At 37.7% G+C, this 26,469-nt stretch overlaps 1 protein-coding gene and 1 long non-coding RNA gene across 7 annotated transcripts in view; one reads left to right on the plus strand and one right to left on the minus strand.

Moving 5' to 3' along the window:
• The window catches only part of ADAMTS3 (ADAM metallopeptidase with thrombospondin type 1 motif 3), a 531,886-nt gene that overhangs the window by 102,796 nt on the left and 402,621 nt on the right, over positions 1-26,469 (minus strand). The window lies entirely within an intron of this gene.
• On the plus strand, positions 1,467-25,133 carry LOC118526667 (uncharacterized). 2 transcript variants are annotated; one of them, XR_004912719.2, is made up of 6 exons: positions 1,467-1,595; positions 1,990-2,050; positions 3,079-3,199; positions 23,864-23,987; positions 24,354-24,545; positions 24,826-25,133. It is a non-coding gene; the product is annotated as an uncharacterized LOC118526667 (long non-coding RNA). The 2 variants fall into 2 exon arrangements; XR_004912718.2 differs by lacking the exon at positions 1,990-2,050.

The raw sequence follows: 26,469 nt of genomic DNA on the forward strand, positions 1-26,469 counted from the left end.
GTGAGGTATATGGGATCAGATCCTGATGGCACAAATTGTTGATCATTCTGTTCACATGACCCAGTACAAATGCTCCTAACACTTTTCTTCTTCCTTAATTCATACCTTTTATGTTCCTGGGGAGTTCCTCTTTACTAATTAGCTAAAGATGAAAAACCTCTAGCCTTTCTTATTGATGCTTCTACACGATATACAGGAACCATGCATGCCAAAGCGGACTGTGAAAGTGTTATAGGCTCATTCAGAGATAGAGATAAAAACAATGAAGAAGGACAGTCCTCAGCTGGCTGAATTTAAGCACTATGCCGTACTTTCTATTTCATCTGAAGGAGCTATAGCCCAAGGTTAGGATCTACATAGCAATTCCTTGGTTGTCTGGTCAAGTAATCAGAGTCATGAAAGAAACGAAATTGGAATTTTGGTGACCAAGAAGTTCAAAGGAAAAGTTAGGAGAGATTTTTTTGGAATAGGCCCAGGATCTGAGGATATCTGTATCTTGTATAAATGTTAACCAAAAGGCTCCCTGCAGAAGAGGTTCTTAAGCAGATGGGCTGGCTAACTCCTTCTGGACATGTCAGTTATTCTCCTTGTGAAACCAGCTCAGCACTCAAGTGGCAGTAAATAAAGCTGTGCATGGGACAAAAATATGAACTTAATCTCGACAAGGCTAGTCTGGATCTCACTTCTGTTCATGGCCCAACTTACCAAGTACAGGATCCATCCCCATGATGTGACACATTAAAGAAGATAGCTTCATAACGTACTGCACGTCATGGCACACATACTTTATGATGAAATTTGTATGGCCCACTAGAGCAAACAGACAAGAATACTTGGTGCAAAGCTAAGGGAATCACTGTCACAACATGCAGATGATCCGATCATGGTACACGAAAGTGCCATGTCAAACAAGTTGAAAACCATCATATATTAAGAGGACCAACCTGATTGATCACACCATCTAATTTCACTGTGGAAGATTTAGCAATCGTTCTCACAGAAACAGAAACTTGTTTGGAATTTAGATTTATTTTTATTGCCTAACGTGAGCCTCCCAGCGTCACCATCCAAATTCCTTAGACGACCATGTATGTCTCACATAATGATGCTTCCAACAAATGAGTTCAGTTGGAGCAAAAACAAATAAATAAGTAATAATGAAATAGGCTATCATTTAAGATTCATTCTTTTTTTTGTATGCGTCCCAAAGAATGACCTTTTGAAAGCTTAGTTTGGGAAATAAAACATTGTGAGACTGAGCTACTCTCTTGCATGAAATTTTATGCTATGAACCAGTTAATGACATATGATACTATTCAACAAGAGCCAAAGTGTAAAAATCCATGAACCAGGGAGTGAGTCTTTAAAAATTATATGCAATGACTAAATATCAGTTTTTCCCCTGACCTTGTGATTCTGTGTACTGCTGACTTGGGTATTTTAATAAAAAAGGGAGGAATATATCAGCAGGGAACACAATACTTCCACTGTATGAGAAGCTGAAACTGTATGACCAAGCCATTTTAACCTCTTCATTGGCTAAGATGCTTGGTGAAGGCAAGGAGAACACAGAGTGGATAAAAGAAGCTACAAATGTAAGTTATGACCCAAAAGCCAATGAAGAAAAAAGCTTGCAATGATATACATGCACACTTTGTCATTTTCTCTCACTTTTTCTTTATTTCCCCTATTATGGTATGTACGATGAGTAAGGAGGTATCTATATTTACCATTTGATCTACAGGTTATGGAATATTTAGATGATAATATAACAAAGCTGGGAAAAAACCAGACCTGATCACGGCCCCTTGACATGTATGATTTTAGGATAGCACCCTTTAGGATATAAGTGGACCTGTAGCTATATTCAGGGAATTCTACATTTCCACTAAGAAGGGGATATTCAGAATTGTATATATGGTGGGAACAGTGTCCTTGGGAGCCAAAGGGCAGAATCTATTGCTGATCTTTCTCTTTTTTTCTGCTCAGTATCTCTGAAGGCAACTCCAACAAGCTGCCAACCATAGGACCTTTGCTTCTGAACACAGGAGTAAGCATACACCCCATACTAAGCCAATCAGATTCCTTTTTAAAAAAATTTAATCTTTAAAAGAACACTGAAGGAACTGATGTGGCTGTTGGAACTGAGTCATCCAACCCTAGCACTCAGAGTATCGCCATGATTCTCTGCAAATGAAGATCTCAACATTGCTGCATTGTTCTAAACCTAGCACCTGTTTGTTCAGCTATGTACTTCTTTGAACTATGCGGGATACTTTCAATTAATTCTTTTTTATTTGTTTGTTTAAGGTGGTATAGTCATATTCTGTTGTTTGTAGGCAAATAATCGTAAGATGAAATGCCTGAGAATTCACAGATCTAACTTGCCAAACTACTCCCTCCTCCTTAAATTCCCATTCACAGTTATCTCAGAAAGCCCCAAATCTGAGTTGGGATTATAAAATATACCAGTAATTCTGGAACCTAGCTATGGAGCAAGAATCACCCACAAAATGTATTAACAATACATATACTTAAGCAACACCCCCAAACGTATTAAACCAGAATATCTGGTGTATTTCTCACAAATCTTATGGACTAGTATATAATATACTTCATATTAAGGATTGAGACCTACAGTTTCATTAGACTCTCAAACTGAAATCTGGAACCCATTGGACAATTGGGTCAATATTATATTCAAATGCATTCAGTATCATATTCAAATATATTTTTACATCTTCAATCACCAATTTATAAATTATAACTTTTAAACTTTTGTAACAGTTGAACTTTTCATCTAGGCAGTTTTTTTAAATACCCCTAGGATTTGCAGTGCAATAGAATTTAGTATAGTTTAACTCTTACTTAAATGATCTCCTACTAGACAAAATTTCCCTGAAGCAAAATTTATAGCCTTACAGTATATCCAGTGAATAAAAAGTTTCTTCTGTTTCAAGAAGAAATGTTTTTCCCACTATTTTTATTTACAGCTGGTGCATCCACATTACAAAGTAAATAACAGCAGTTCATTTCTGGTATGGCTGAGTAGTTTCTATCCAACCAACTCTCTTTTAGATAACAACCATAAACACTAGACAAAACGATAAAACAGCTTTCTGAAGTCACTGGAAAATAAGCAAATCTAGGAATAAACTGAAGGGGAATTGAAACTTGGAAGAATGGAATGGCACACTGGGTAAGTTTTCTGGTTTTACAGCTTTTTTTTTTTCTGAGGGAGATCCACATGGGGATGGCTGAAACTTGAAAGGGAACCTATAGTTTTACTACTTCAAATTCAAGTATGGGGTTTGAGCATCAAAGCACCTAAAGACTGGGGCAGGATGGGAAAGGTTTGATACAAAGTTCTACTCTGCTCAGGATGGGAAAAGGTTTGATCCACAAAAATAAAAACGACAGAAGGTGATCTCAAAGTTCTACGCTGCTCAAATCTCTGGCTGACCCTTGTACTATGTGTATTTGGGGCAAACTAAGCAGCCAGCTAAGGCTAAAAGAAATGAAGAGAGATTACAGTTTAGAATTTGATTCCAGCCAAACAAACAAACAAAAATACCAATACTATCTGGTAGAATATAACAGAATTCAGAAGCTCTATAATGTATCCCTCAAAATGTCCAAGATGCATCCCCCATTACTTAGATATGTAAAGAAGTGAGAAAGGGTGATGCATAATCAAGAGAAAAGGCAACCAACTGACACCAAATCTGAGATGAAACAGATGTCAGAATTAGAATACAAAGATTATATAATTCCTCAATGATATAAAGGAGAATATGCTCATAATGAATGCACATGTAGAAAAGCACAACAGAAAATGAAAGAGAACTAAAAGGTACAATACTAAATATGCAATAATTTTTTTTAATCAAGGGAACAGGCTTAACATATATTGGAAATGACAGATAAAAGAGTAAGTGAACCTGAAAACAGACCAACAAAAAATATCTAAAAAGAACAGAGGAAAAGATCTGAAAAAAATAAACAGAAACTTCAGTGATCTGTGAAACAATATCCAAAGGTATAACATACATGTAACTGGACTATAAGAAAGAGAATAAAGCAAGAAAGAATTGGTTGAAAAGTTATTTGAAAAAATTATGACCAAAAATTTCTAAAATTTGGTGGAAGATATAAATTTTAAAATTCAAGAAACTCTGTGAATTACAAAAAGGATAAAGAGAAATACTACCCATAGGCATTTTATAGTCACACTGCTAAAACCACTAATAATAGTAGATCTTGAAAGCAGTAAAGGAAAAACAGCATAGCATATACAGGAGAATAATGATATAAAATTATCTCCGACTCGGGGCACTTGGGTGGCTCAGTCTGTTAGGCATCTGCCTTCGGCTCAGGTCATGATCCCAGGGTCCCGGGATCGAGCCCTGCGTCAGGCTCCCTGCTCGGTGGGAAGCCTGCTTCTCCCTCTCCCTCTGCCTGCTGCTCCCCCTGCTTGTGCTCTTTCTCATTCTCTCTCTCTGTCAGACAAATAAATGATATCTTAAAAAAACTGACTCTAATCAGAAACAATGGAGGCCCCAAAACTATAGAATAACATCATAAAGCGCTAAAGAAAAATACTGTCAACTTGGAATTAAAAATCTATTGAAGGGGCGCCTGGGTGGCTCAGTCGGTTAAGCGGCTGCCTTCGGCTCAGGTCATGATCCCAGGCTCCTGGGATCGAGCCCTGCATCGGGCTCCCTGCTCAGCAGAGAGCCTGCTTCTCCCTCTCCCTCTGCCTGCCGCTCTGCCTACTTGTGCTATCTCTCTGTCAAATAAATAAATTAAAAAAAAAAAAAAAGAAAATGTATAAAAAAAAAATCTATTGAAAATAGCCTTCAAGAATGGAGGCAACATGAAAAACATCTTCAGGTAATTAAAAATTAAGGTATAAAGTAGATCTTCACTACAACAAATTAACTAAAGTTCTTAGGGCTGAAGGGAAATGATACCAGGTAAAATTCAGGTATTTTGGAAAGAATAATGTTCACCATAAAGATAAATATGTGGGTAAATATATATAAATATACAGCACGTTAGTACTCTCAATTTCTTAAAAACACATTGTTTAAAGCAAAAAATACACCAAATTGTGGAGTTCATAACATATATGCAGGTAATACCTGTTATAACTACAACATAATGGAGAGGGGAATAGTAAATGGGCCTATATGATTGCAAGGTTCTTACGTTTTACATAAATTGGTACGATATTAACTCCAAGCAGACTTGAAAATTAAAACATTATATACATATATATAGAGAGAGAAATAGAATCCCTAAGTAACCATTAAAAAATAAAGTGACATAGCTAAAAAGATAATAAATTAAAATAGAATTACATAAAATAGTCAATTAATCCAAGAGAAGGCAAGAAAGGAGGTACACAGGGACAAAGGGCAAGAAAGATAAACAGAACAGAAAAAGTAAAACATTACACCGACTTCCAACCATATGAATAATTACTTTAAATAAAATGTTCTATATAAAAGGCAGAGATAATTAAAAGGGGTAAAAAAAAATAATAACAAAAAAAGCTAGACCAAACTATATGCTAAGATACAGGTTGAAAGTAAAAATATGGAAAAAGAGACAGCATGTATAAAGTAAGCATAAGATAGCTGAGTGGCTATATTAATATAAGAAATAGCAGATCTCAAAAAAAAGGCAAAGTATGAAAATTTCATAATTATAAAAAATTTTAATTACAAAGTCTTAAAACTTTTGGACATCCCCAATTTATCAGGAACATATAAAAATAAATTGCACTTAATTACGTTTAAACCTCATTGAATTAAGTGACTTTCATGTATTTTTTTTCATACTTGTTATATTCTATTACCTAATAGTTAGAGAAAATGCTCCTGAATTAGTGCACCTACATTTGTGGTGCTCATGTTTTATATGTAACATTGCTCATTTCCATCTATCATCTATACACATACACACTTGCTATGAAGTTATAACAAAAAGCCAACTAATTCCTATATTGGGTATTTCCTTGAAAAGTCTCCATACTCAGTCAAGAGATGACAATTCTTGGTAATCCCCCTTAAATAGATCATTTACCAACCAAATTATTTCCCATAATCAGTAACCAAAACAGAGTTTTATTTTTTTCTTTCATGTTTTTTCACTCCATTCAAATTTGTGTTTGTGTATATGGATGCATATATATGGTCATATGTTTATACATATACATGTCTTCTTATTTTAAAAGCACATTTCATCCATCTGTGTCACTCCAGCCATACCAAATGCTTACCCAAAAGTATTGGCAAAGAACATTTGCAAAGACAAAAGCAAGCAACAGGAAGCAAGGATCGTGTGCTCCTTTATTTCTATAATTGTTTGGTTTTTTTTTTCCATTAACCTTAGGATCAATGCAATTAAAGAGAGGAATAATCTGATTTATTTTTCAAATCTGTTTTCAAATTTTAGAATAAAGAATGGATAGAGAGAGTGATTGAGAGAAAGAAAGAGAAAGAGAGGGAGGGCGAGAGAGGAGCAACTGGACAAATACCCAGGGAACTATTACAATGTTTTCATGAGCTAGTTACAAATGAAATAGTAGATAACTTTTCCAACACTGTGTATCTACTTGGTGTAAGGCTAGGATTCAAATGTAGGCAGTCTAACCAGAGAGTCTGCCCTTTAAACCCATTGTACCATTTCATCAAAAATAATCAAGGTATAAAAACACTGCGATGTTTTAAGGGTTCATAATGAAGTGTATCTTTATGGCGAGCTAGCATTTTAGGAAATTTTATCCACTGCCCCTCCTATTTAAAAGTTAAGGTGAATGATAAAAATACAATATCTACTTAAAACATCAGAATTCATTTGGAAAAATAAAGACTCTTCTTAATAGTTAATGCTATATAAAATCTCAAGAATCTGTTCCTCAGATAGGTAAAAAAAAATCAACTAATTGATCAGCTGATTAGTGGGTTGATTCCACCTGCCATGTGTTTTCTTGACGCCAATCGTAACAAAGGTTCAGAAGTCTTAGAATAAGAGGGCTACTTCATCTCTCAAGATAGTAGACATTATCAAAATAGAAATTACCATTTAGAATTTCTTCTTAAATTCTGAGTGCATTCCCTTTAGAGGACTAAAATCTATTAGCTGATATAAAGTATTAAATAACTAAGATTTATAAGATATTTACAGGTTGCAAGATGCATTTCAAATGAACATTTTATTTAATCCTCATAACAATCATGTGAGATAGGAATCCCCTGTTATTAGATTCACTTCTCGGACCATGAAACCGAGGCCCACAGAAGTCTAGACATGCTCCCTGGCCACATGACTGGTAACTATCAGAATTACAGCTGTTCTTAAGCCTGTGCTTTGAACGTCATACTTAGTCAACCATACTTGCTATCCCTTACATTTATCATAAGTAATTATTAAATGGCAAATACCTCTCACAAACAATGGAATCACAAAGCAGTTACTGTGCAACTGACAGTTTTTGTGTTCAAACCTCCTAAGTGAAAGTAGGGTGTCAAGCCTCCTGTAGGTGGACATTTTGAGGAAGGGAGTCCTGCTGGAAGGTACGTATTAGGGTTGTGGTGAGTCTTCTCTCACTCTAGCTATGCTGCACAAGGTTAATCCACAACTAGAAGCATCTATAGTTTTGGGGTGAACGTGCTATAGTGAAAATTTTTTTATCAAAAAATTTGTCAAAATTTCCCACTGAAATTAACTTGAATTTGGTTACATAAGTGGTGCTAGTCAACATAAGTAGTGCTGGTCCAAAAAAAACAAAAAAACAAAAAAACAAAGGGCAACATAAGTGGTGCTGGTCAAAGAAAACACAAAGGGGTCAGTCTCTTCCTAGTTGATTAAAAGGCTCAGACTCAAAAATGCTATTTAATTGCTGTCTCAAAGTATATAATTAACAAAAGATGAAAAACTAGCTTTTTTACAAGTTCTAAAGAATGTTATTTAGCAACATCAGACACTAAAGAAGTAATTTTCTAACATCAAAGTATAAAAGCATAAATCCAGGGGCGCCTGGGTGGCTCAGTCGTTAAGCGTCTGCCTTCAGCTCAGGTCATGATCCCAGGGTCCTGGGATCGAGCCCCACATCGGGCTCCATGCTCCGCAGGAAGCCTGCTTCTCCCTCTCTCACTCCCACTGCTTGTGTTCCCTCTCTCACTGTGTCTGTCTCTGTCAAATAAATAAATAAAAATAAAAATAAAAATAAAAAAAAAAAAAAAAAAAATAAAAGCATAAATCCAGGTAATTACTAACTAATTACTAGCAGCCAGTCTCTGTCTCATTTGTCAGTGAGATAGAAAAGAACTGAAAGCATATTACTCATTATTGTAGAAATAAGCCATTTGTCATATATAAAGACAATATTAGTATCCACCATTGAAGAGCTATGTACCCATTCTGAGATGCATTTTCATTTTCAGTAGAGATGATGGTTCTACCCTGTCTAAACCCTTTCATTGTATTCCTATTTCTCTGGGACAAATGGAAATAATGTGTAAGGTATCTATCTAGCCACTGCAAGAGCTCAATCAGCATCAACAGAAGAGATTCTAAATCATTTGTTATCAGAGTAGATGGTCTTATTTGCAGTCAGCATTAGGCAACTCCAAATTTCACTTCCAGTGAAAAGAATAAAGAAGGGGAGGAAAGGAGGGAGGGACAGAGGGATTGAGGGAGAGAGGAAAGCAAAGGAGAGTGGGCTCTCTTAAATAAAAGTAGCTAGGACATTTTGTTTAATCGTACATTTATACCAGGTAAGACAGATACAATTCTAAAAGCATCTTCTCTCTGGGAGAATAACATTTTCTTTAGTGGCCTTCTTCCATGTGAATGTATAACAGTTTTTGGAAGGGAGTAGCAAATTAAAAAGAAAGACCTGCAGTGTTTACATCTGGATAAATTAGAAAAATAGCTCTCCTAAACTTGTTTTATGGTCCATAAATGACCAATTCATCTTCAAATCCTTGGACAAGAAAGCCAAAAATGCTGCGGCTGGTCACTAGGCATCACAGTAAGGAGGGGGTGGGGGGAAGAGGAGAGGGGGAGAAAAAGAAAAGGAAGAAGCAGACCAAATGGAGGACCTTTGCTATGCTTGGTCCCGAGAAAACACACAGTGGATGGAGTCAACCAACTCATCAGCTGATCAGTTAGTTGTTTTTTTTCCCCTATAAACTAGTCAAATAGGCTGAGTATTCAATTATTTAATTGGCAACCTTGCTTTTTTTATTTAAATTCAATTAGCCAACATATAGTACATCATTAGTTTCACATATCAAGTTGCTTTGAAAAACAACAAAATCCTGAGTGTCATTCCAGTATAGATCTTTACCACAAAAGTACTAATTATAATCAAATAGTAAAGAAATACTAAGAACTTTAAAATGCTGCCCCCAAAATACCTAGAAATGCTACATGAAATATAACCAATATTATTTTAAATGGAAACTTGACCTGGCAATAAAAGAGAAGTCACCAGTACCAAAAACTAAGAAAGAACTGGAAGCCTTTCAGGTGTAAGCCACATTCAGCAGCCAGGTGAGGAAGGATGTTAGGGCAGGGAAGGAGCACGGAGAGGGAGACTAGCAGCCACCTCAGCAAAATCGGGGCACAGATTTACAGACCCAAAGGAGGCTAGGAAAAAAGTACAGGGGCACAGAGACTGGGATCAAGTCAGGACCATGGAAAGACTGACCCATCTGTAAACAGGAGAATAGTTAAAACCTGTCCATTAGCAGAGGCAGAACACAGGGAGTCTTCTCAGCCTGAATGCTGCTACGACAAATCCCGTTGCTGGTCTGCCATGTCATAGCTGTAATTGCAACTGGGAGGCTTGCACCCCAGCCCCCACCCGCCAATGTCAAGTCAAAGGCTGGTGCTCTCCCAACCTCAAACCCTCATCTGGCAATATAGGCCTGCCAACCTTCTGCCAGGTCATACTCCTGGGTATTCAGTCTATGATCGCACCAGAAGAGGAACTGGTAGGTCCGCAGTCAATGCCGCTTAAAAGCACTCCAGCCCAGATGTTAAGATCCCTCTCCCAGAGCCTGTCATGAGGACCTGCTAGAGTTTTTGCGCTGCCCTAGGACGCGATGGGCAACAGAGGGGCTGTGCCTGCCATCCCATATGTTTTCCCTAACATGCTTCAGTAATGTGTGTGTGCTGCCCGGCCATTTATCTCTGCCAATCTAATAATGGTCTTTCAACTTCTAAACTGTTACATTAGAAAAAAATGTAAGTTTCTTTCTTGCTCAAGTCACTGCATTCTAGAATCTCTTGTTGCAGCAGTTTAGCCTATATTCTAACCGGAAGGAAAAAAAAAAAAAAGCTACATTCTGCCAGGGGTCTCTAAGACACCTGCAGGTTTGATGATTCACCTGGACTCACAGGACTCAACATATTACAGTGCTTATGGCTATGACTTATTACAGTGGAAGGATACAAAGAAAAATCAGCAAAAGGAAAAGGCATACGAGGTGAAGTGCAGAGGAAACCAGGCACAAGCTTCCAAGAGTCCTCTCTGAGTGGAGTCACACGGGACGTGCCTGATTCCTCCAGGATGAGTTGTGACCACACATAAGAAAAGTTGTCTGCCAGGGAAACTCATTAGAGACTCAGTGTCCAAGGTTTTTATTGGGGGTTAGTCACATAGGCTATCTCCGCCTGGCATATCCCCAAATCCCAGATTCCCATAAAGAAAGCAGGTGTTCAGCATCTACCACATTGTTTATATACTTTAGGCACAGTGAGCACATTTTGGGGATGGTGGAAACCTGAAATTCAAGTTCTCGGATGCCAGCCAAGGGCTAATCTTGCAGGCAGGCCTTTCAAAGGACAGCAATCTTAGGATTGCGGTTAACTCTTTCCACACATAGAATAAAATATAGTAAAAATATAAAAACATTCCCAAGAATCATTCATATTAAAATTTGTGAATGAATACCCAGATAGGAAGAAGTACAAAGGAATGAATAGTAGGGCCTTAACTGTACCTATAATGTTTTATTAAAAAGAAAAGAAAGATCCAAAGCATGTATGGGAAAATATTGATAGCTATTTAAATTTATGATGCATAAGTAAGTGTCTGTAATTTTATTTGTGTTCATTTTGTACCTTTGAAATATTTAAATTAAAAGATGAAAGTAAAAAAATTAAAAATATACAAAAGGGAAACTATCTCTCATCAGAGCATATCATTTAGAAATGACTATGCAACTGGAGAAACAGCTATGAATCAACCCAAATGTCCCAAGATTAAGATAAAAAAGTTGTAAGGTCGATAAAAGTATATCAAGTTAAGTGATTTTTTAAAAAATTTCCTGACGGGGGCGCCTGGGTGGCTCAGTCGTTGGGCATCTCTCTTCGGCTCAGGTCGTGATCCCAGGATCCTGGGATCGAGCCCCGCATCGGGCTCCCTGCTCAGCGGCAAGCATGCTCCTCCCTCTCCACTCCCCCTGCTTGTGTTTCCTATCTCGCTGTGTCTCTCTCTGTCAAATAAATAAGTAAAATCTTTAAAAAAAATTTCCTGAAAAATGTTTTAGAACGATAATGAGTACTGTGAAAGAGAATCTGAGCTTAAAGCAATATTAAACAGTCATCCATCAGCCAATCAATCATGAATGCCCCACACATCATTCTAACCATAAAGCCACAAAGTTCTTTACATAGCCTAGAAACATTACGGACAAAGTAATAAGAGAGGAAACCACCCAGAACTCCAATGTACAATAGTTAATTAACTAACAATTTACTTCCATTTTCCTAATGATGGAGAGGCGAGGAGCAGGGGAGGCTAGGAACATGCACATGTATGCATGTGTATACACTTGAAAAAAAGAGAAAGACAGATGGGAAGAGAAGAGAGGACTCAGAACAGGGGAGACAAAGAATGAATATGAATGAAGGAGAATGTATTTCTGGTGTCTACCACTAATTCTGGTATTTCCAAATCTAAAATGCCCTAGAGGTGCAAACATCCTATGTTTTCAAATAATACTTTTTCATTATGCTTTTTCAAGATGTTTGAACAAGTTCAGCTTATAAAAAGAATGTAAAATAACAACTAAAGCCATACTTAAGCAAGTAGGAAGTACCAGAAGATTTAGAGAGTGATCACAGCCCTGTAGTATTAATCTGAGAAGGCCTGCAGAAGAATTACATTGTGAAATATTAACCAACTCTGGAAGCCCCTGAGGTTTTCTGCATGACCATTTATATTTAAAATAATAAGCACACTGATTTTATGGTGGTGATGATGATGCACCAGGTGATGTTCAAAGTATTTTATCTCATTTAATCCTTGAAAGAACCCAACGGGGAAGACACTGTTTCTTCCCTCGTCCACATGTGCAGAAACGAAGGCCCTGAAAGTTTAAGTAAATTGTGTAAGGCTGGAGCCCAGATTCACCTGGCAGCTTAGATCCAAAGCCTGTATTTTTAACTTTCCTTATTTCACTCACTTCATTTCCTATTATCTCATACTTTATGAAAGCATAATATTCAACCAAAAATAACTACATTTCCTATACTGATTACTCATAATTCTGGCAAAGCTAATGTTATTATACAGGAAGGAGCAAAAGGGTATGTTTCTCCTATGAATTAAAAGGAGGCCTCAGTAGCATTTCTCCCATACCAGTATTCTAAAGCATAGCAAAAACACCTGTGTGGGAAAGTGCCTCATTTCCTAAGCTGTTCTATAAATACCTGAATGCTATTTTTAGAAAATAATAAAATAAACTGTTCCTGAAAATTGTCATGCCTTCCTAACTTCCCAATGATGACCCCTTTTTCCTGGGCTCCTAGAAAACAGAAATCCGGGCCAAACATTTTTTTTAGTTCCTTTTATGTCCAGGGCAATGGAAAATCACTATGAGCTCACAGGGATAAATAACCACCTTAGAAAAGCATACTGATGAAATTCTAGGGCCCCAGACAAGGGCACTCCTCTCTTCCGACTTCTACAGCGGTCTCTGCTCATCACACCGCATCTGTGGTACTGTGTTCTGTCTTGGGTGCTATTACCGAAATGGGACAGGAGAAATGCTTTACAGGGAATAAACTCCTTCTCTAAATAGCACTTTTCACTTCTAAGATACTAAATGGTTTATGTATATTATCTCTCTTCTACTGCTACAATGGGTGTTGGCCAAGTTAGGGTACTGGGCTGAGGGTTGGAGGAGAAAAAGGAAAGGGAAAGGGAAGGGAAGGGAAGGGAAGGGAAGGGAAGGGAAGGGAAGGGAAGGAAAGGAAAGGAAAGGAAAGGAAAGGAAAGGAAAGGAAAGGAAAGGAAAGGAAAGGAAAGGAAAGGAAAGGAAAGGAAAGGAGGAGAGAGAGAAAGAGGAGAGAGAGAGAAAGGAAGGGAGGGAGGGAGGAAGGGACGGAGGGAGGGGGGAAAGAAAGAAAAGAAGGAAGGAAGGACGGAAGGAAGGAAGGAAAGAAGGGAGGGAGGAAGGAAGGAAGGAAGGAAGGAAGGAAGAAAGAAAGAAAGAAAGAAAGAAAGAAAGAAAGAAAGAAAGAAAGAAAGAAAGAAAGAAAAAAGAAAGAAAGAAAGAAAAAAGAAAAAGAAAGGAAGGAAGGAAGGAAGATTGATTTCTGGCAAAAGAAATAGCATTCCTTGGGGATCTAATGTACAGTAGGGTGACTGTAGTTAATAATGCTGTTTTGTATGTTTGCAACTTGCTGAGAGGGTAGATGTTAAGAGGTCTAAAGCCCCTCATCCCCCCCTCCAAAAAGTAACTGTGTGAGGTGATGGGTGTGTTAACTTGTTTGTGGGAATTATTTCATTTCACAACGTGTAGGGCAGTGAATCTCTTCTACATGATACTGTAATGATTGATTCATGACATGTATTGGGCAAAATCTAAAGAACTGTTCAAAAAAAGTAAACTCTAATGTAAGCAATACAATTAGTTAATAATAAGTTATCAATACTGGATCATCAATTGCAACAAATTCACCACACCAATGCAAGATGGTAATTATAGGAGAAACCGTGTATAGATGTGGGGAGAGAGGACATGGGAGAGATGATATAGAATTCTATATCTCTTGCAAACTTTTTCTGTAAACCTAGAACTGCTCTAAAAATAAAGTCTATAAAAAAAGAAAGAAATGGTATTCCCAAAGGCCCACACTGAAGAGAAAGCTTAGCAGTCCAGGAATTGAAATTTCTGTACAGCTGGACTCTCGACAGTGAGACAGAGAGAAAGAAAAACAAAGTAGATGGGAACAGGAGAGGGGACACAGGACAGGGGAGACAAAGAATGAATATTAATAAAAGAGAATATATTTCTGGTGTCTACCACTAATAGGTGGTAATAGACTAGGCCAGCTGGGAAAGTTAGGGTCAGATCATCAAAGCTCTTGGGCATCTGGGTGGCTCAGTCAGTTGGGCATCTGCCTTCGGCTCAGGTCCTGATACCAGCGTCCTGGGATCGAGTCCCACGTGTGGCTCCCTGCTCAGCTGGGAGCCTGCTTTTTCCTCTCCCTCTGTTCCTCCCCACTGCTCACGTGCTTGCTCTCTTTCTCTCATAAATAAATAAATAAATAAATAAATAAATAAATAAATAAAATTTTAAAAGATCATCAAAGCCCTGTGAGTCAGGACAAGAAGGGGCTTGGGGGGGACAGGAGTAGAGGGTCTGGAGAGAGGGGCAGAGGAATCATGAGAAGCCACTGAAATGGTGAAAGCATCACTGTGACTACAGTTTGGATAATGAACTTGAAGGGCACCAAATGAAATTGTCAATATTCAATTGTTTTGGACCTACACAAGTGGCAATTACCTATGATTCAACCTCATTAAAACGTTCCTAAGAGGAAACAGAACTGGAGACCAGACAACCGTTACACAGTGTGGGTAAAAAACGAGGAAACACCACACAGTGACAGTGAGCATGTGGTTACTGAAGCAGACAAGCTGGATGACAACATGTTAAGGCTATTACAGATGGGCTGCTTGCGTAGGACAAAAAAAAAAAAAAAAGGTTAACTAAATGACCTAAAATCTGGGTTCCAGAGTTTGAAGGAACCTTAGGAAACATAACAACTAACTCTAATCACCCAACCCTACCTTATTTTTGCAATTGGAAAAATGGTGTATTTTCACCCTTTCATTTAAAAAAAAAATGTATTATGAGTATGTTCCAGGTGCCAGGCTCTGTGCTGAACACCGTGACTATAAAGAGGCTTTAAGGAGCTTTAAATCTGATATATCCACTTGGAGGGTGGTTACAAGCCCAACAGAGAAGTGAGCCCTTTAGATCTCTGTGCTAGTGGCAAATGAGGACCAAAACTCCTACCTTCTAACTCCTGGAGACCCAGGCTCTTTGCATTGTACTGTGCTGCACAGATTTCCTAAGCTTTGTTTGAGATAGGCAGCCACAGCTAGGTCCCTCAGCCTCGCCATGCCATCCAGGAATAAGAGGGGCAGCAAGGATGGAAATTAAGTCGGCAAGCACAATCCTGCTCCCTTCCACAGCCCTCCCTACTGTGGTGGCCCCGTTGCTGCATGAGCTCAGGGTGCCTATATGTCTAGATCTACTTTTCCCTAAGTAGAGCCCCATCTATCACTACCCTACCTCATCCATTTCTTCTTGCCTTCTTACAAATCAAAAAAATTCCACCCTCTTAATCCACAGTATTGGAAACATTGCATGATTACATTATAACATCATTTTGTACTGAAATTCACTTTACCCGAAAATTCAAATTACCCTTATAGTTTTGTCTATGCATGTCCCTCACAGAGGCTCTAGAGAAATGTGCTAGCTAGGTTTAAAGCACATCACCTATTTTCTCCAAGAACAGTTCTAGAAGAGGAAAAGCAAGAAAAAGAGGCCAAGAGAATAAAGGAAATTCTTCTGTTGACTTCTTTGCCTGAACCCAATTTATTTCTTTTTTCACGTTTTTTCACTCTAGGTTATTTCAAAGATAACTGGAGGTAGCAACTTTACTTTATTTCTAGCAGTCAGGTACTAGAAAGGAAATTTTGACACACACTTTCTCTTGAAACAATTGCTCCTAGAAAACATTCTACTTCTATCTTTCAGATATTTTGCAGTGGAAATAGTATTCCCCATTTCCTTTCCTTCTTCCTATGATCTGGAGTTTTTAGATTGGAATTGGAACCTGTCATGAGATATGATCTTTTTTTTCTTTTTCTTTTTTTACAATATTATTGACTATATTCCCTATGCTGTACTTTTCATCTCTGTGGTTTATTTATTTTATAACTGGTTTGTATAAAGGTTTGTACCTTTTTATCCCCTTCACTTATTTTGCCTGTCCCTCTGCGCCCCCTCCCTTCTGGCAACCACCAGTTTCTCTATATTTATAGGTCTGTTTCTTATGTTTCTTTGTTCATTTGTTTGGTTTTCTTTTTTTAGATTCCACCTACAAGTGAAATCATATGGTATTTGTCTTTCTCTGTTTGACTTATTTTATTAGCTTAACACCTCTAGGTCAATGCATGTTGTCACAAATGGCAAGATGTCATTCTTTTTTATGGCTGAGTAATATTCCATTACACACACACACACACACACACACACACACACGACATCTTCTCTATCCATTCATCTATTGATGAACACTTCAGTTGCTTCCACAACTTGGCTATTGTAAATAATGCTGCAATGAACATAGGGTATATATATCTTTTCAAATTAGTGTTTTCATTTTCTTTAGATAGATACCCAGTAATGGAATTACTCAATCATAATGGTATATCTATCTTTAGAGATACCATCTTTAAATACTTGGAACCAGAATAAGCAGGAGAACCCGAACTAAAATACTCACAAATTCTCTCAGTCTAATAGAATTTTCTCTTTGTTGTCTTAACTTTTTAAACATAAAATGCATGAATGTATGACTACATTTTTAAAAATAGCAATAAAAAGTAAGCAAAAGTCTTCTCTCACCATCTCATCTCCCAATTATTATTCTACTCACAAAGGAAATCATTGTTATTTGTGTTCTCACTGCCACCAATTTTGTCATTAAAGTCAAGAGCTAAATCTTGTTACTCTCAAACATAATATTGTGACATGTAATGATAAAATACATAATCAATCCTTTCATACACAGAATATGTACATAAACTCAGAATTTAGGAAATTAAAAAATGTAGAGAACATTTATCTCATAGCAATAAAATCAAATACACTTATTTTAAGAATATACATAATGCTGGATCAATTAAAATGATAATCCAGGATAGGAAATAGTGTTAAGAATATCAACTCTTCCATTTTCACATATGACTAGATAAAATCATCAGCACAAATCATGTATTAAGTTTTTGGAATTTTTTGCTTTATTAAGGAACTTAACTTGAAAAGAAGCTATGTTCATGCAAAGAATAGTAGTAAATTAAAAGTAAACAGCCTAAACAGTCTATATCTGGACATAAATACTGACTCACTCTTTTTTTTCACACTGATTTTCCCACAGGAAGGAACAGATTAAAGGGTGGATTACTTCAAGCACTATAAAGGTCTCTAGACTGACCTCACTCTTAGAGGGAACTCTTTCAGGGGAATAATGCTATAAAGAACAGTGAAAGCCCAAGAAAACCCACAACTGAGCCCTTCAGAGGGCCCTCATTCACAGTCCTCATTGACACTCCCTGGCCTCTCTGAGGGAATTCAAAATAATTCACTGCCCACCATAATACTGAATTCACAACAGAGGAAAAAAGATGATGGAGCTGCTTTGCATCTGTTTAATTTTTTACAGAAATGTTAAAGGGGTTAATCTTCTACAAGTCCAGTCATGTGCTTTCACAAAGGGCCAAGAAAGGAGTCGCAAAGCCCGCCATGACTCAAAGGGAGGCTCTTTGTGTCTTCTTTTCTGCACTCTGTCTGACAAAGAGGCTGCCTAAGTTCCTAGGCTTCTGGCTCCTGCCTGAATTCTGAAGTCAGTGAATCAACAATGATGTCATTGCTTCGGAAGACCACTTTTGGCTGAGATAATGAAGATCTCTTCACCCAGAGCATTATCATCTTGGTGGCATACATTTCCTAAGCTTTTAAATACAAAAGAATCCTACTTGATCAGACCTTTTTGCTTTATTTTCTGCATTATTGGAAAGAAAGCATCTGGGGACATATCTCCTTCTCACCAAAACATAGCTTTTTAAGTTTAGCGAGTAGATGCTATTGAACTAGACTGATTTACTCAGACGTTTAAGAGGGGGAAAGATTATGCTTTTTTAATGAGAGATAGGTCTGTTGTTCAATTTATATTCTGTTACTAAAATTCTACTAGTTGGTAGGCAACATACATCGTTACATAAACAAGATCCATTTCTCCCTCCTTTTGTTGCCAATATATGTATGCATATGGCTTGGGAAAGCACATTAAATTACCCAAAGAATATTAAAACAGCTTGAGGACAGTTATTCCCCCCAGATTTTTAAAATAATGGACCCTTTTCAAAACCCTTTAAAAGCTTTGGAAGCTCTCGGGGAGAAAAAGGACAATACAGATAGGCACATACATACAAAATTGGTGCCCTTGCAGACTAAGAAACTCTGCTTTACAGAGTACAATTTCATTGGAAAAGAAAAATTCTGTCCAGCTCTTTTTGAAAAGTATTTATGTACAACAACTTTCTTAATAGAGTGAGCATTTTCTCAAAACATTTTCTAATTTCCCCTTCTAAACTGTCTTATAGTAGGCTCTTCTCTAATTATATACAATGTTAGTTATGAAAAAGTAGACTTAAATTATTATAAGCAAGAACGTTGAAGAAAAATAAAATATTTATTTTTATTCTCAATGGAGAATATTAGATGAGGTTAGACAAAATGAGTTGGATATGAATTAAAACAGCCAAACCATATGTGCCAGAGGTTGAAGCAAATTATCTCATTTAGTCCTCAGATATGAAACAAATATTACTATCCCCACGTTTCAGATCCTACAAAACCCAAGGCAGATATTTATTCTCTTCTCAAAAATATGATCTAGAGTTTTCTAGGTAAAGTCTGATAGAAGGATACATTCCAACATTTCAAAAGGAAGAGCTATGCAGCCCAGCACATATAAAGACAAATGAGAAGGTGAGGTGCGGGAAAATGTGTGTTTGGGAATTTAGGGTTCAGTAGAGCCAAAGCACATAGTGTATAGTGGGGCAATGGGAGTCCCTAATGAGTAGCAAGAGAGCTAAAATAGGGGAGTTCCAGTCACGGAGGACAATGCTAAAAGTATATGTATTTTATCGAATAGCAAATGGGGAATGACTAAAGAATTTTAGACTAAACAGTGACATAAAGTATTTCAGTTTACAAAGATCATTACAACTTCAATCAAAAGCAGTAATCTCTAAAACAGAGTACCAGGGTACTTATATTCAAAACATATATAAAAATAGTTGCTGGGGCACCTGGGTGGCTCAGTTGGTTAAGCATCGGACTCTTGATTTCAGCCCAGGTTATTATCTCAGGGTTATGAGATAGAGCCCCACATTGGGCTCTGCACTCAGCAGGGAGTCAGCTTGAGATTCTCTCCCTCTCCCTCTGCTGCATGCATGCTGTCTGTCTCTCTCTGTCTCAAATAAATAAATAAATCTTTAAAAATATATCAAATTTATTCACTTAAAAAAAAACCTACATCTAATCAGGAGCCAAATTTTCTCTTTTTCCTGGAAGATGGGCACTTGGCATTACTTTTGAAGCACACCATGTTGGGATACTTACAATTGTTTCATGATTTCAAAAACAAATGATACAAATTATGCTTTCTGTATATTTTATAAAAAGCAGAGCAAAACAAAATAAAACAAGCAAACGAAACTAAGTAATACATATAACAAAGAACCCTTATCTCTGCCCCCTCCCTGAATCCTATACTCAGAGACTAGATACGGGTCAGGGATGGTGTAAGGCATTCTGTTGTGCACCTTACTTTGAAATTTCAAAAGTTAAACATGCAATGGTTATAACGATCACGAACAGCAACACATGAAAGTAGCCCTGTAAAAATGATTTGCTCTGCTTCTCAAAATTCATTCAACCCCATCCCCTCCTCCTTTTTTACAGAAGAGTAGACACATTAGATGTCTTCATCACCTCTCACCTAGATTACTCCAGCAAACTCCAAACTGCCTGCAATCTCCCACCCCTCTATTCTGTACCCCAGTGAATGGCAGCTAGATCTTCTAAAATACATAACATACTACATCACTTCAGTGAGTACATTAGATTTTTATTTTTTTGCTTTATTTTTTTTAACTTGTAAAGTAAGGGTCTTTGCAATCTAGCATTAACCGGCCTTTCCTGAGACAAATATGAGAAAAGGACACAACTATTGTTTTTGGCAGGGGTAAGAAAGGAAAAGGGAAAGACGTGAGAGACATGATGGGTTGCCTGCCCATCTTGCATACGGCACCGTATCATAACGGCACCTTGAGGTAAGAAGAATTTCCATTTTATAAATGAGGCAAGTGTATCTGAAGAAGTGGTCCAAAGTTCCTAAGGTCACAGACCTAATCAACAATAGAGCCACTATTTGAACTCATGTCTGTCAGGATCCAAAACCCACACCAAAAAAGATTTATGGAATATTCAATGGAGATGATACTTGAGACCATAAAAGAACATCTCTTTTGGAACTATGTAGAATAAAATTGAATATGAGGGGAAATGCCCTACTAAATGGTAAGAAAAAAGAGTCCAAATAACTGATCGGAGATAGGAAGAGATAAGGAGGCCAACGTGAGTGCAACAGAAGCCAAAATAACAGAAAACTTAGAGAAACAATATCTTATCAAATGTCATGAAGAGGTCCAAGAGAATGAGCTCTGAGAAGAAAACTGTTGAAATTTGTATGGGTCTTTCAGTATCTGGGGGAAACTACGTTTAAGTGCTGAGGATGACAGCCAAGCTCAGTGGGAGCTGGATGAGAGACGAAGTGATAAGAAGGAGGGAGTAAAAGGAGATATGTTCTTTACAGAAATTTGGCAATGATGGTGATGAAAAACAACAACAACAAAGGGGCAAAAGGGCCAAAATTCCAGTCAAATATTTATGAAGACAGAAGAGACCTAGATCATCCATCTATACATACATCTGCATTTCCCACTTGAGACCCATGAATATCTTTATGAAAGTCCATGAAGATGAAAAATGAAAAGTCTTTAGAATAAGAGGAAGAAATAGTGACTAAGTAAACAAATTCTACATCCTAAATCTGGAGCACCCCACAATCTCTTCTGTGCTGTGCATCCCATTCCTGAGTCCCGTTCAACCACTGCCCTCTGACGCTCAGATAATGTAATGAAGTCCCCTTAAACCATCAGCAGGAGACTTCTTTACATAGTCTGGGTTTGATAAATAGACATCTGAGATGAGAAGCACCCCTTTGGATCATCTTGTCATTTTCCCCTATGAATCCTTAACACTGTGGGCCTTCTTAGATGTCACACTGGCTGTCCTACATAGTTGGACATTTCATTTTTGACCTTCCTGATGAATTTCAGTTGAAAGCTCCTTTTGTTCAGTTTTAAAGGTACTTAACATTTCTGACTATCAAGTTCAGGCATTCATTTATTTAATCAATATGTGCTGAAGACCTTCTCTGGGCTAGGCTTTGTACTAGACCTTAAATAAGCAATGTTGAGCAAAGAGGAACAATTGGAGTAATCCCACCTATTCTATGTCATGTAATTCTTAGGAGACTCAAATGAAGTGAGGCTTATGAAAGAACTTTGAAAACTATTACGACGATACATACCATGGTGCAAATCCTTGACCTGTGCTGTCCATTACAAAAGCAATTAGTCACAGGCAGCTCCTTAAATTACATTAATTAAAATTAAAATTAGGGGTGCCTGGGTGGCTCAGTCAGTTAAGGGTCTGCCTTCAGCTCAGGTCATGATCCTGGGGTCCCAGGATCGAGCCTCGCATTGGGCTACTTGCTCCTCGGGGAGCCTGCTTCTCCCTCTCCCTCTGTCTGCCGCTCCCCCTGCTTGTGCACTTGCTCTCTCTCTGTCAAATAAATAAATAAATAAATAAATAAAATCTTTTAAAAAATTAAAAAATTAAAAATTAAATTAAAATTAAAAATTCAGTTCCTCAGTCCACTAATCACATCTCAATGGCTACATATGACTAGTGGCTACCATACTGAACAGCACTGATGTAGAACATTTTCATCATCTCAAAATTCTATTGGAAAGCAATTTCCTAGAAGCTGAAAGCAGAAACACAGAAGAGATCATGTGTATGATAGCAAAGGGAGAAAAACAGAGTGATGCTTTGATAAAAATATAACAAATCACATGCTCAAAGAAAAATAGCTGATGATTCTTGTAACATTTTAAAACTACCACAAAGAGAAAATGTAGTCATAATAAAGGAATGGTAAGAGGTAACTTTTACTGAGTGCTTCAGGAGTCCCCAGAACTAAAACTGAGTGCCTTACATTAAATACCAGATTAATCCAAAGAACAATCCTTTGAAATAAGTGCTATTATTTTCTCTGCCTTGTAGATGAAGAGAATGAGGCACTGATAGATTAAGTAACTTGACATAGGTACAAAGCTTCTTAACAGATAGACTTTGGGTTAAAACTATACAAAAGGAAAAAAAAAATGTTTACCATCCAATGACAGTGTAGACATTGAATCAACCTGGTTGAATTACTTATTATGTAAAAAAAGCCCTGAGGTAATATGATTTATACACGTGCCCTCACACACTCCAGCCTTCACTGGTATTGCTAAAGTCACAAAACATGTTTTCTAAATCAGTCATTATAACGCTAATTACATAATGGTTTAATGTAATTATATGTTTCTTTACCAATCTTTATTGAAGTATACTATACTCTTGGATGGGAAAGCACACATTGAGTACCCAATACACCAAAATAATGTATCTTGTGTCAATAATATACTAGGTTTTCCTCTAAAACTCATCATTTAATTTCTTATTATGTCTTCATAGGTTTTTTTTAAAGATTTTATTTATTTATTTGAGAGAGAGAGAACACAAGCAGGGGAGAAGGGCAGAGGGAGAACCAGATTCCCTACTGAGCAGGGAGCCTGACAACAGAGCTCCATCCCCAGACCCTGAGATCATGACCTGAGCCAAAGGCAGATGCTTAACTAATTGAGCCAACCAGACGCCCCTGTCTTCATAGCTTTTGAAGGCATAAACTATGGACCCCTATTCCATCTCTCATAAATGTTTTAGCTTTCTTATAAATTAGCTGAAAAATGTAAGCTCTTTTTCCTTCTCTGTGAGATAGGAAATAGTAGATTGTTAGAAATACATGTTGATAGTCTTGTATCAAAAAAAAAAGTCACCACTGAGATTTCTGATTTCTTTAATATTCTAAAGATCCAGTTTGAAGATCTAATTTTAAAACTGGCTCGAAAGATCAGATTCAAATGTTTGAATCTGTTTTTACAGGATATCCTCGGCTGACTTTATGCTAAAAAAATTTAACACAGTTGGACTGTCTTCCTTTGGCTATGAAACACCTTTCACAGGAATGGCCATTAAGGTGGGGTTAGAGTATGTGTGGAAAGGAGTTTGAACAGAGAATGTGTGTAAACCCATTTTAATGCAACATGTGCTTATATTAATCAAAATATGTTTTCTGAAATAATCACTTATATTCTGGCCCTATACCTAGAAATATAAGGGATATTCTCAAGGGACTAAACACTGAGCACTTCCGGTTTTCCATTCCCGTTAGTTTTCCTGCTGTATATCACATTCAAGTTGTTCTTTAAGCCTTAGTCACTGGATCTGAGTACCTGAAGCAAGAAACTGTCTTCACGACTGGCCTTATTAATTTTTCCTTTGTTATTGCCAAGAATTGAAGAAGACTAAAACAGATGACCTCCCTATTTCAACTGAAGGAGGACTGGACATGGTACCTTTGTCACTTTTAACACCATTCTTCTATCTCTGGACCAAAAGTTTAACAAATCTGCAAAAGTAAGTATATGGACTCATGATGATTATACTTTTATGCTCTGCTTTGCATAAAAAAATCACCTACTAGTTTTAATCCTATCATGAATAAAACATCAGGTTTCTATATTCACAAAGAGAATAGATCTGATTTTTTTCTTTTAATCACAAATAAAATTCTGTGGAATTTGGGATAAAATTCTATATTTGCAGATATTAGTTAGAAAAAGAAAATAATAGCCATGTAGTATTAAGACTCCAAGTTTAGAGGTATAGACACGGACAAACTGAAAATTCCAGGGTTCTCCTAGTGACTCAGGATGTCAAAGCCACATTTGTGATGCAATTTATTTTTTTTTAGATTTTTTTTTTATTATTTATTTCTTTTAGAGAGAGAGAGAGCACGAGGAGGGAGGAGCAGAAGGAGAGGGACAAGCAGACTCCGAGCTAAGCACAGAGCCTGACATGGGGCTCAATCCCACAACCATGAGATCAGGACCTGAGCCGAAAGCAAGAGTTGGATGCTTTAACTGACTGAGCCACCCAGACACCCCTCTGATCCAATTTAGATCATGTGGTAAGGTATGCTTGAGTTATGAAGGTAAAATTGTTTTTTTTCTGACACTGATTCCATTTGTACCCTGTTTTTCACTATTTTGCATTTGACATTCTATCATTCTTCATCCAAACTTACATGTATAAAACGAGGGGAAAAGATTCTAACAAGAACCCTTTCAACAACCCTTAAATATATATGGTTTCTGCAACTACAGCAACGTGGACCACAGAAATATGACAACTTGTGCAGCGGGAAGGATATTTGGACAATATAGTGTTTATTCTTCTCTGTGTTTGTGTGTAGATGACTCGCTGATCATCCCCAACAGTGGCTGGGGAGCCTTGAGTGAGGGGGAGTAAAGAGAGAAGAAGGAGGCCATTGGACCAACAGATTGTTGCATCAAGAATAAAAGGAAACTCGGGTGCCTGTGTGGCTCAGTTGGTTAAGCGACTGCCTTCAGCTCAGGTCATGATCCTGGAGAACCGGGATCGAGTCCCGCATCGGGCTCCCTGCTCAGCACGGAGTCTGCTTCTCCCTCTGACCCTCCCCCCTCTCATGCTCTCTCTGTCTCATTCTTTCTCTCTCAAATAAATAAATAAAATCTTAAAAAAAAAAAAAGGAATAAAAGGAAACTCAGTATTCAGCTTCTGGAGTTCAAGTTAAGATTTTTCCAAAGAAAAGAGATTGGTAAGCAAGGCTGTACGGAGAGAAAGGATGTTGTAATTCTCTTGGTTCTCACATAACAAATCAACACCAGGCCTGGAGGCCAGAAAACAGCGTTTTTTTATATGCATGCTTGGTTTTTATTTGTGTTTTCCTCCTATGAGAGGAAAGTCCTGGCCATCCTAAGTCTTAGGCATGAGACTGGAGTGGTGAGGAGAAAGCATTTAATCAGAGGAAGGAAAAGGCAAGTCGAGCCCTTTTGATCTTGCACTGTTTCTGGGACAAGGGAGACAAATGGGAATGAGGAGACAGTGGTTCTGATTTCTTCCCAGTTCCCTTTAGGCCAAGTCTCAGGAGAGAAGGGACATGGTATTAAAACATACAGATCTGTGGGGATCTCCAAGTACCAAAGCCTTTTTTCCTGCTCTGTCTTGGGGGCTCTGGAAAGAGAACACCTCAGGGGCTGCTAGCCCATCCATCTGGTTGCAGCCGAGGAAGCCACGATTCCACTTGGTTCATGTGCTGCAAGAGCAATATCTGAGTTTCCCGGGGAGCCTGTAAAAAGGGCTGCTAAACCCAGGCTCAATGTGGTCCCACAGCAGACTGCAGTGGACCACATGGGCTGCTGCATAAGGGTCCTCGCCAAACTCAGGGTGGTCTACTGCACCAGGGAGAGCAGCCTCTAGTCAAGTTGAGAAACACCTGCAGGGAAAGCCAGCAGGGGCGGCAGCAGCCAGGCAGAAGCGGAATATCAGCCCGGTGGGGCCTACTCAGCCAGCCAAAGAAACCCACATACCAGTTAACATAGAAAACTCCTGTACAAGATCAAAATGCTATGCATTCCACCTTGTAGGATAGCTGGGCTTCTCCCCCTGTTTTTTCTTTGTTTTCTCCATGAATATTTGTATAGAATTAACATGTGCTACAATGTAAACTACTCTATTAATGAAAGGAAGGTCAATTTTCATAATCCCTAGTATTTAGAATAAATTCATGGCTTCCCATTTACTTAAGGTCTATCTGGGATACAAAACTTGAACTTAATGCTAATTACTTGAGGTGCTTTATCAAAGTTGTCATAGGTCACAAAAAGAAAAAACAGAGAGGAGTGATGCTCTTATGTACGTTGTGAGTTGAGGTCTGAGTTGCAACATAAAACGAGCCATATAACTAGGAAAGATGAAAACTCCATGAAAGTTGGGGTTTAATTGAGAATAAAAATCTGAATGATTATTGCAATAATTATTTTCATTAACATCCACGCTTCATATCTCAAATCTATAA

Source organism: Halichoerus grypus, chromosome 3, assembly GCF_964656455.1.
Source record: "Halichoerus grypus chromosome 3, mHalGry1.hap1.1, whole genome shotgun sequence".
NCBI classification, from domain to species: domain Eukaryota; kingdom Metazoa; phylum Chordata; class Mammalia; order Carnivora; family Phocidae; genus Halichoerus; species Halichoerus grypus.